This window comes from Suricata suricatta, chromosome 6 (assembly GCF_006229205.1).
Source record: "Suricata suricatta isolate VVHF042 chromosome 6, meerkat_22Aug2017_6uvM2_HiC, whole genome shotgun sequence".
In the NCBI taxonomy this organism is placed as follows: Eukaryota; Metazoa; Chordata; class Mammalia; order Carnivora; family Herpestidae; genus Suricata; species Suricata suricatta.
Genome location: NC_043705.1, coordinates 60759129 through 60771706, shown reverse-complemented (window position 1 = coordinate 60771706; position 12578 = coordinate 60759129). Strand labels below are relative to the sequence as shown.

The 12578-nt window shown below is 33.7% G+C and overlaps 1 pseudogene; it reads right to left on the bottom strand.

The window, feature by feature from the left end:
* The window catches only part of LOC115293458, a 39917-nt pseudogene extending 28007 nt beyond the window's left edge, over nt 1–11910 (bottom strand).
* Between the last annotated feature and the right edge of the window lie 668 nt (nt 11911–12578).

Here is a 12578-nt window from a genome sequence, read left to right as displayed (position 1 = left end):
ATTGTGTCTATATACATTGAAAAACAAGTAAGATAGGATTATAATTTTTGCTTCAATTTTCAAACAATTTTAAAAACTACAGATAAGGAAAAGTCTGTTCTATTTAGTAATAATCTTTCTCTGTGTTCATTCTTTTCTTCTGATGTTCATATTTTCCTTCTGCTATCTGCTTAGAGAACTTTGTTGAGCCATTATTTCAGGGCAGATGCACTTGTGAGAAGTTCTCTCAGTTTTCCTACATCTTAGAATGTCTTGATTTTTTTCTTCTTCATCTTTGTAGGATATAGAATTCCAGGTTCATAGTTCTTTTCTTTCATCACTTAAAAAATATTGTGTCACTTCTTAGGAAGGATTCTTTCTGCTGAGAAATACACCATTATTTCAAGTTCTTTTCTCCTATAAGGAATGTATATCTCTGGCTATTTTCAATATTTTTCTTTCTTTAGTTTTCATAAATTTGCGTGTCTTGGTATTTCCTTGGGTGTGATTATTATGGTTGGGGTGTACTCATTTTCTTAAATTTGGAATTTTAATTTTACCTGCCAAATTTGATACTTTTTCTATCGTTATTTCCACAAATGATTTTTCAACTATTTTCTCTTTCTTCCTCTTATGAAAGAAGGAACTCCAATGGCATGAGTGCCAGATATTTTGTTATATGCCCACATATCCTGGAGACTATTCATTTTTTTCATTTCACTTTCTTGTCATTGTTCACACTAGTTAATGTCCATTGTTCAGTTTTAAAGGTCACTAATTCTTTTTCTGTTCTCATCATTCTGCTGTTGAACCCATTCATTGGGTTTTCTACTGTACTATACATTTCTGAGTTTCTGTTTGGTTCTTTTTTGTAACTTTTTTTTTTCTTTGCTGAGACTGTTTGCTGAGAATTTCTGTGGTTTTTTTCCAGTGTTGTGATAAATGTTTGTTGAAGCTTTTTTATGATTTACACCTTAAAAGTATTGCCAAGTAATTCCAGTATCTCTGCCATCTTGATGCTGGCATCTATTGATTATCCTTTCTCATCCAGTTTGATATTTTCTTGGTTCTAGAAATGATGAGCTTTTAAATTGATATTTGGACATAAGATTCAGGATCTTATTTAAATTGTGCATCTTAGCAAGCACATAATAAAGGAAAGGAGAATATATCGATCTATCAGTGTTTCTGTCTAGTTAGTTAGCTGGGGTAATAATGAAGTGTGAACATTTTAGCATGTGATTAAATGTTCTTCTGTTACCTTTTTTAAAAGACTATGTTATTCTATCAAATGAATGTACCAAAAATCATTTATCTAAATATCACTGCTTAAGAATTTGAGTATGTATGTTTCTGTTATAAAAGCACTGTTTCAGTGTACATCTTTGGTTCTGATTCTGGGTAAGATGATAATAATTACACTTCACTCTGTGTCTCTCATAGATTCTACACACAAAATATAGAGCATCGAGTTAAGTTTCAATTTCAGATAAACACTTTTTTTGTAAACTGCCATGTACAGTATTTTGGACATACTTGTAATAGCAAAATAGTTATTTCTTGAAATTAAAATTTAACTTGGTACCCTGTATTTTGATTTTTTTTTTAGTTATAGGAAACTTGACTATGAAAACCAAAATAGAATATATGAAGAAACTGTGTGAGGGTTCTGGAAAGTTAAAGGCAGATGCTAAATTGGTAAAGGAATCCAGAACACAAAGTACAAACAAAACAGTGGTGCATTTTCTGTGTTTTATTTTCTCCCTCCTATCATCCATTCCAGACTCAAAAGAAGCCCCTAGAAGACTTTCTAACATAAATAACTCCCTGGTATGATTCTTCCAAATTATTCTGAGCATCTTAAATTTAAATGACTTCTGCACTTATTTTCTACCTGTTGACTCTGACTACTATTTAATCAACATTCCTTTAACATTTCTAAGAATCCTATTAGAAGCAGCAGGGGACACCTCACATCCTGCATCCCCCACTCAAAATACCTCTTCTCTCATCCAGATGCTCTCCTCACCCCCATTACCATAGTGGTCACTCTGTTGTTTTTGGGGTGAGCAAGTGCCATATAACTCTTGGGATACCTAAAGAAGATGGATTGACCTGACTACTTTTCAAGTAAGCCCTCAAAAGAAGAAAAAAAAAAGAGTAGACTCAATGATTTGCCCTTAATTAAAACCCATGATCAGGACTAGTACTAGAATCAGCATGAACCTGAAAATAACTCCATAACTTTTGCACCCTAGTCACCCCACTTGTCTCAGCATAGCTCCAGCCCTGTTGGCATGCCAAGGCTTATTCACCAGTCAGAAGGCCCAATAAGAGTCACTTTTTTGCATGGACCTCAAGTATATTGTAGTATAGAGGTGGAATTTAAGGAAAGGTATTAAGCAGGCTGTGTTGTAGCTTATGGGCAAGTAATAAATTGTATCATGCATCTTGAATGTATCATAGATAAGCTGCTATATAATGATTGCCACTTCAGATAGCTGTGAAATTAGGTGATTAACTAGTTGTTACTTAACCTTCTAATTTCTGTATAAGTCTAATTACATGAAATAGAAGTGGGGGTTCTGATTTTTTACTTTGCTTATCCATTTGGGTGTCATTGTAACTACTGTATTGTAAATGATGGAAAATAATTGCCTATGTTAAAAAATAGTGTTATATTCTAAAAAAATAAAAAATTAAAACATTAAATCAAAACAAAACAAACAAACAAAAAAGAGTAACTTTAAACCTATAGCCCCTAATGATATAGGTCCTGACACTTGTAAAACAAACCAAAAAAAAGCATCACAGTTTCTTCCTGGGGTGTGATATCATGTGTTCCTTCAAGACTGCAGTCTGGGAGCCAGGCATTAATTTGTCACCCTCTCTAAAGCAGATGACATGCACATTAAGGGTTTTCATAGAAGATCTTCTGATTCCTCAAGAAAGACTGAGAGAGAACTCTGGATATCTCTCTGAATGATACTTAAGGAAGTTCCCAGATGGATAGCTGAGTCATATACATCCACCCTATGGGAAATTTTCCCTCCAAGAGCAATGTTCAAGTTGATAAGATGGCATGAAATACGTCCTTTGATTGTAACTGTATTTACAAATGGCATTACCTCAGCAGTGAAAGTCATTCATGTCTCCCTCAAATCACTGGTCTGTGTTGTTATGAATGTTAGCATGTACCTTAGTTTACTTTTTATGGGCCACAGCAGCCTGTGCCATAGCTAATACATTCTACTGTACCCAGACTGATGCATCAAGCCAAGTACAAAGGTCAATACAGAAACTTAAGAAAATTGTGATCGTTATCGGATTTGTTTACCTGGTTGACTAAAACTCTGAGGACCATGATTGGTCTTAACCTGCTTCTTGGAATTTTCTTAATAGTAGTCTTAATTAAGTACTGTATAAGGCCAATTAAATTAACCTCTGTACTTCACATTAATCAGAATGACCAACAGAGGGATGTACCATGAGAAAACCTGACAGAAGCTGAGACATAATTGGAATGAAGGATGGCTGTTGTTGGAAACAGTTGTTGGTGGGTCTTCTGTGTTTTTCTATTGTGAGCAGAGATATTGTTTCAGAATATCTCTTCAAGAATACTTGTATACTGAATAGCCTTTGAAGACAGACATTGTGCATCTATCCAGAATATAGGTTTACTTAGTCTGGTATGATAAAATAATATCTCCATCCAGGGCACTATACTTGTAGCTATTATAAAAATGTGAATTCCCAACCACTCCGTTTTATAGCAACAGTGCAAATCCAAAGTACTTGCAGCACCCATCAGGGCTCTTCATTAGTCTCTACGGGATTTGGGAGAAAAGGGGACAGATGTGAATATGAAGTTCATGAGGTAAAATCTTGGACATCATCTTCCTTGACATTGAGAAGAGTTTAGAATGTGTATTGTAATTTCTAAAGCAAACAATAAAAAAAAAAGTTCATAGATATGGTTATAAACTCAATGGGTAAAATAAAGTAGAGTACTAAAAAATATTTAAATAATTATAATGAAAGCTGGAGTGGGGAAACAGGACAACAAAGAAAGAGGACGGACAGAAAACAAGTACTGAATGCTTGCGTGGGTAGGTCTAAATCCAGACATGTTAATAATTCAATGTAAATAGTTTATACAAAACAATTAAAAGACAGGGATTATTGATTAGACAAATAAAAGAGAGCCAGCTCTAAGCTATATATAAGAACTCTACCTTATATATAATGATATAAATAGTTAAATTAGAAAAGGATAGAAAATACATACAGCATGCAAACATTAAGCAAAAGAAAGCTGTAGGGGCTGTATTTATATCAAGCAATGTAGACTTCATAATAGTAGACTTCCTGGGCATTGCACAGTAACTCAAAGGTTATTTCACTAAGAAGATGTAATAATTTTATTATATATAAGCCTAACAACACAGCCACAAAATACATGCATAAAAAATGAATAAAACTAAAGGAGAAAAGAGCAAATCCACAGTTGTAACAGGAAAACTCAATACTGTATTCAAAGCAATGGATTAGAAAAATAGGTATACAGTCAGTAAGGATAGAGAAGATTTGAGAAATATTATCAACTGATTTGAGCTTATTGATATTATATAACTCTGTCATATCAAATAGAATACATAGTATTTTGAAGTGCATAATACTCATGAAACAAACCTTAACAAATTATGTTCTCCAACCATAATGAAATTAAGCTAGACATGAATACCAGAAAAATATATGGAAAGTTTCACAATTAGTTGAAAAATCAAGAAGACACATAAATAACACATTGATAGAAGGATAATCTTGAGGAAAATTAGAAATAGATCAAAGAGAACAAAATAAGAATACACATATCAAAATGTATGAGATGCAGCTAAAAAGAACTTGAGGGGACTTTTATAAAGTTACATGCTTATATGAGAAGATAAAATCTCTTATCAGTAATACAAGCACTACCTTCAGACACTAGATTGGCAAGACAAATTCAAGCAAACAGAAAAAAAGATAATAAATAGCAGAAATCAATAAAATGGAAAATCACAAACAATGGGAAAAATCAAACCTCTAAACTGGTTCATTGAAAAGATTAATGAAATTGATAAACTCTAGCCAAGTTGAAAAACTTATAACAACAAGAGACAAAAGACATAAAATAATAATTACAGGAAAGAAAGAAAAGTATCTATAGAGATCCCACAGATATGAAAAGGGATATTACATGGAGGAATATAAAGTAGTAGAATACTATGAACAACCCATGTGCATAAATTCAACAACTTCAATTTAATGGACCATGAATTTCTCGAAAGCCAGTAACTGTGAAAACTCACTCAAGAAGAACCAGATAACCTGAATGGCACCATATCTATAAAGAAATTTATTTTGTAATAAAATACTTTCTGAAAAAGAAATTTGATGCCCAGCAAGCAAGTTCTGTCAAATATTATATATGTAATTTTTTAAAGAGACAGAGCATGTGTGAGTGGGGGAGGGACAGAGGGAGAGAAAGAGAGAATCCTCAGCAGGCTCCCCACTTACCACAGAGCCCAGGATGGCACTTGACGTCAGGATCCTGAGATCATTACCTGCCCCTACATCAAGAGTCAGATGCTCCACTGACAGCATTACCCTGATATCAGAGTCATGTTTAGTCATTAAAGGAAAGAAAACAAATATTCTTCATGAACATAGGAACTAAATCCTTAACAACATATTAACAAATTGAATCCAGCAATACTTGAAATCAGCTTCCAACAAATAGGAATTATCTCTAAAATTAAGGCAGTTTCCAATTTCAAAAATCAATAACTGTAACAATCCCATTTAAATAGACCAAATTATAATTTTTAAAAACATTCTGATGCAGAAGTATTTAACAAAATTCAACATCTAAGATAAAACATCTGGCCAACTAGGAATAGAAAGAAATTTCTGAACCTGATGAAGGGCATTAACAAAAACCTACAGATAGAATCCTAGGGTGAAAGGTTAAATGTTTTTTCCCTAGGATCATGAACAGGGCAAGGATTTACACTCTCATCATTATTATTTGGAGTCCAGAGTTCTAAACCTTACAACATAGGTCCCCACTTTAATCAGTATTATTCAATACAGTTCTTAAAGTCCTTGTCAGTGCAATAAGGGGGAAAAATAGTTTGAAAAAGAAGAAATAAAACTTTTTATTCGCAGATACAATTGTTTAATTTGAAATTTCAAGAAATCTACCATAGAGCTCCTAAAACATTTACTTTTGGTCCTTAAAACTAATGGTTGAATTTAGTAAGGACTGGCTACTAATTACAATCATATTTCTATATGCTACTAATCAATGATTAGTAACAGTTCTCCAAAATATTTTCAGTTGTTCCAGATAAATTATGTTTATAGATATAAATCTAACAAATATATGCATGACCTGTATGCTGTTAAGTACAAAATCCTGAAAAAGAAAGAAAGGAACACCTAAATAATTGGAAAGGCATATGTCATGAATTAGAAGTCTCAACATTCTTAAGATGTTAGTTTTCCCCAAAGTGATATATGCAGTAAATGCAATTCCTCAAAAACATCCCAGCCAGGTTTTTAGAGACATTCTAAAATATTAAAAAAAGGGAAAAGTCATTAAATAGCCAAATCAATTTTGGAAAAGAAAAAATTGTAGAAGCCACACTACCTGATTCTGAAATTAACAACAAAGCTATTATAATAAAGAAAATGTGGTATTGGGATAAGGACAGATTTAGATCCAAAACAGATTCTAGAAAGCAGCCTAAACAAATATGGTCAGTTGATTTTTAACAAATGTGTAAAAGTAATCAATGAAAACATGATAGTTTTTTTTTAAGCAAGTGAACATACTTAGAGGTTGTATGTTTTTTTTAAGTGAATCTTGACCTTTCCCTCACATCCTACTCAAAACGACCATATATTGAATTATAAAATGTAGGGGTGCCTAGGTGATTCAGTTGGTTAAGCGTCCGACTTCAGCTCAGGTCATGATCTCACAGTTCGTGAGTTTGAACACTGCATTGGGCTCTGTACTGACAGCTCAGAGCCTGGAGCCTGCTTCAGATTCTGTGACTCTAACCCTGGGTTATGAAAAGAGATTTTAGATATGATACCAAATACATGATCTATAAATGGAAAACATGGTAATTAGGACTTTATCAAAATTCAAAAAATGTTTGCTGTGCTAAAGATATCCTTAAGAGAATCTTGAGACAAACAATAAAATAAGAGAAAATATTTGCAAGTCAAATAACATGTAAGATAATTCTATATAGAATATATAAGGAATTCTCAAAACTCATCAGTAATAAAGATCAATCATTTGAAACTCAAACATCATCAACTGAAACTCAATTTCAAAATGAGCAAAATATGTGTGAAGGTACCGGCAGAAAAGCAGGTGTACAAGATGGCAGATAAGCACACAGCAGTGTGTTCAGCATATGTAGCCAGTGGGGAAATGAAAAATGATGACATCAATGAGATACCCCAGCACACCACTTAGATTGGCAACACACACACACACACACACACAGAATTAACATTACTAACAGATTGCAGAAATCAGCAGCATGAATTACTGTTGGTAATACAAATGAAACAAAGTTAATACTTAGGCAATTTCTTATAAAACCGGGCATGTAGTTGCCATACAACTTAATGATTCTAGTTTTTAAGCATTTTGTATTTTGTTTTTACTTAAGGAAGAAAAAATATATGCACACATAAAACATTGTCTACAAATGTTCATACAGCTTTGTTCATAGGAATCAGCCAGTATGTCCTTTAATGGGACTTACACTCTTTTATACTCATGTGGTAAAATGTTACACATTACTAAAAAGGGAACAAACTGTAGGACAGCACTACATGAGTTAACCTCAAAAGTATGCCAAGTGGTGGGTTGTCTGGGTGGCTCATTTCAGTGTCTGACTCTTGATTTTGCCTCAGTCCGTGATATTGCATCAGGCCTACATTGGGCTCTGCCCTGAGCGTGGAGCCACTTTGGGAGTCTCTCTCTCGCTCTCTCTGCACTTCCTCCATTTGGACTCTCTCTCTCAAAATAAATTAAACTATTTTAGAAGGTATGCTAAGTGACTCAAATAGTTACATGCTATATTAATCTATTGGCATGACACCCCGGAAAAGGCAAAATTAAGGAAAGAGAACAGATCAGTGGTTTCCAGGGATTAGTGAGGGTAGCAGGGTTTGACAACAGAGGAATGGCAGCGGTGTTTTAGGGGTGACAGAACCACTCAATTCTATAAGCCTCCGTGGTGCTCACACAGATTTAGAGATGAGCAAAGCTCACACCTGTGCATCAAAAGAAAGAGGTTAATTGTATTGTACATTAATTTAAATTTTAAAAATAGAGAAGACACTTAAAGAGAAGAATGTTAAAAAATATCTCTCAAATAAGTGGGTTATTTGTCACGTTTCTTTGGAATAAACCTTATTAATGGGTCAACCATATGAAAAGTTATTGCTCAACACATGCTACATTCCTTCCATTCTTTCCTTCTGTTCTCCCTCCCTTTCTTCAATGCTTTCTTTCCACTTTTTGTTTTCTGTCTATTTCAACCAACGCTGTTAATACTGGCTTTATACTAGTGGCCCTAGTGGTCCTGGGAAAGATTTAAAAAGTAGAAGACAGAGGCACCTGGGGGGCTCAGTTGGTTAAGCATCTGACTTCACTCAGGTCATGATCTTGCGGTTTGTGAGTTCCAGCCCTGCATCAGGCTCTGTGCTGAATGCTCAGAGCCAAGAACCTGCTTGTGATTCTGTGTCTCCTTCTTTATGCCCCTCCACTGCTTGTCATCTGCCTCTCCCCATCTCTTAAAAATGGGTAAACATTTAAAATAAATAAGTAAAAAGTAGAAGACAAATATATGGATTAAAGTGTTCTTGGAGAAGCAAGACACATATTAACATCAATATTTATAAAGTTAATAAAATAATATGTCGATATAATATTTAAAGTTAATATAAAAAGCTTTTATTATTCTTTTTTTTAAATATTTTATTTATTTTTGATACAGAGAGAGACAGAGCATGAGAGGGGGAGGGGCAGAGAGAGAAGGAGACACAGAACCGGAAGCAGGCTCCAGGCTCTGAGCTGTCAGCACAGAGCCTGACGAGGGGCTCAAACCCACAAACGTGAGATCTGACCTGAGCCGAAGCCGGAGGCTTAACCGATTGAGCCACCCAGGCGCCCCCTTTTATTATTCTTAAAGTAAGAAAGTGTAGTTAGAAACTATAAAATAATGGCATATTGCCTTTACTATTCTTTTTCTTTACAAAAAATGGTGCAATTAAATAAATATTTATGAATTGCCTACATGTCAGAAAGTATTCAAAGCAGTAGGTGGTAGTAAATCAGACAAGTTCTTGCTATTTGGTCCAATAGATTTTCATGAGAGAGACGACAGAAAATAAATAAAAAATATAAATAACAAAATCAATTTTAAATGGTGATTTTCTTTAAGGAAAACAACCTAAAATAATATAATAAGGAGGTATTGGGAGGGTATAAATGAAGTGTAATGTAAATAAGGTGGCCAGAAAGTCCTATCTGTCAAGAAAGAGATAGCATGTAGGGACAGGGAAAGAACAGTTCAGAGAGAACAGCAAAGCAAGGGATAAGCACGAAGAATTCAAGATATTAGCTAATAGAATATATTATAAAAATATTACTGGGAAAGTTGTTTCAAGGAATTTGCTTCAGGAAGAGTAAACCAGCAGTTTATTGGAGAGTGAAAATAACATATTAAATGTATTTCACTACATGAGTGAGATCTGGCAGTGATTTTATTTTAGATTATAAAATCAGTAATCCTCCAAGAAAGACGAGAAGGATTTGTTTGGATGTTGGTGGTATGTATTGGTAACTAGGCAGCAGCATTTGCAGCATTCCCCTCATTTCTTTTTTATTCTATAATATATTTTTTTCTATAATATTTATCCCTGGCCAAGGAAGTGTTGGAAAATTCTCTAGGATTTCTCTTCTTCTTTGGTGCCCTGTGAGAAAACCTTGATCACTTTTAATGTGACAGTAGTTGTAATCGTTTATTTTCTTATCTGCAGGAAGTCTTTCTTGTTCATCTTTCACACTATTTAAAATTGTATATTTAAGATCTTGGGAAAAACAAATATCCATGGCTCAGATTGCACAGACCTATAAAATTATTTTTTAATGACTAGGCACTGGTGAAATTGAATGACTGAGCATTTAAAAAGCTACACTGTGTGATATTTTCTTTAATAGAATTTCATTTTAGGGATAATGGTGTGACTTTTATCATTTATATTGATCCTAACAGGTGTCGGTAAGAAAATTAAGGCAAGACTGTACACACTACATCGAGCCCAACCTGGTTCATTTTTTTGACTTTCATTTTTAAGCCTTTTCCATTTTTATGTTTCATCTGTCGTTTTTTCACTTAGACTTGGAGACATCTGGAAAACTGCTTTGCAGACAGAGCAAGTGGATTTTAATTTGCAGGAACACAGGAGGAGAGGAGGGGAAGACAATAGTAGGGATCTTAGCTAAGTCCTGGAACTTTTCTTATGGAATTTATCAAGGCTGATATTCCTGATACATGGGAAAGAGTAAAGAGTCTTTTAACTGTTTTTCAGATACTCTTTTAGTAAAACTGAACTAGCTAGAAATACATTCTATAAAGAAAGAAGTAAACTATATACAGGAAATTACGAAGAATTACACAGTCACTATCATATAATCACGGGTATATTGTTCATTCTCCAAACCACATTTTCATATTATTACAAAAATATTCATATCATGGAGTTTTAAATGTCATTAATAAGAAAAGAAAAATATAAAGGTTAAGTTGATGAGAAACTGTTGCTCTGAATACCATATTTTCTCATTGTTTTTTCTCATCTATCAATCAAATTTTGCATATGTAAATGTACAACTCTGGACCTGCATACAATTACTCCATTTTGATCAATTAAGAACAAACTAAAGAAAACAACCAACAAGCAAACCATTCCCTAAAACAAGATAATATATACTCTCCTAAATACCATTATTTGTTTGTTGTAGTTGTTGATAGAAGCTTTATTAGCTGGTAATAAAAAATCAATGATAATTATTTAATATGATAAAAATCCTAACATAGTGTGGGATATGTTTAAGTAATATAGTTTTAAATAAAAATGCATAGTTTTAGGAAAAATTAGAATTACTGAAAATAATATCTCAGTAGATGGTCTAAATATTTCTTGTTTATTCCTTTTACTGTCATTTTCTTCTACTTAAAAACATTTTACTTGAGTAACCTACTGAATAGTTTTTCTAATAATTGCCTAAGATTAGCTCAACCTACCACAGTGCTTGCTAGCTTTCAAAAGTTTAATAATTTCTGTGTTCTTAAATTTTTTTCAGTATCCAATTCTGAATTCCAGATCCTTTTAAGCAAACTATAAACAAGACCACAAAAGAAATGACATATCACTAGTGAATAACCATTTGGTCAAGGGCATACCAGTGGAAAAAGTCCACATGTCTGCCTGCAGTATTTTGAAAATAAAAAGTGAGAAAATGCAATGGCTGCAAATCTTCTTATTTGTTTTTTAATAACTCCCCTGCCATGTGAAATCTTTAAAAAATGACTAAACTTGCAAAAACTACATTAATTACATGTATTATAACGCTATATTGCTGTACTTTGTAACAATCTGTTCAAGTTTTGAGACAGCTTTAATCTTTTCTTTATTAAGTGAAAAGATAGTTAACTTTGAAATATAATTTCTCATATTGTTTATTAGAAATTATTCTTTAAAATAAGATTTTCTCCATATTGCAGACAAAACAAGCAAAGTATTCTTATTGCACTTACCTGGGAAGTCCAAATCCTCAGCAACTTTAGGACCCATGGATACAGTAGTCAAGGGCAAAACATACAAGATTCATACTGCATGGAGCATATGATTTAGTGTCTGAGGTTATGTTAAACAAGGTATAATTACAAAAGTGTCATGAGAAACTATGATAAAGGTTATAGAGGAAAAAGGGGGAGGGCTTTGGGAAAACGTAGTAAGTGAACGTAATTTAGACTGGGAAGATGTTGCATTAGACCTTTTTGAGAAAGTGATATTTATAGTTCAATATGGACATTGAGCAGAACGTAACCTTCGTCAGAGTTGAAGCAAGAAGACAGAGGGGGAAAACACCCCAAGCAGAGACTGCAGCCTCTGGAAGAGCCCTGAGTCATGAAAGGGCTTGAAGCATTGGAGGTCAGAAAGCAGACCAGGTAGCTAGAAAGATTGGAATGAGGGAGAGAGGTGGACAAATGATGTCACGGCGTGGGCAGGGGCCAGGACCACATTTACAGACCACATAAAGGTTAGTGAATTGACAAAGATTAGTGATGCTTTCTTTATATTTGAGTAGTGGAGAGGAAAGTCCTAAGATTTAAACGAATGTAACAGACTGGAATAGAAACTTAGATGGATGGCAGTATCATTAATGAGAGAAGAAAATCACTCCAGTATGGGGAAAAGCAAGAATTTATTTTTGATTTATATTATATTATATTATATTA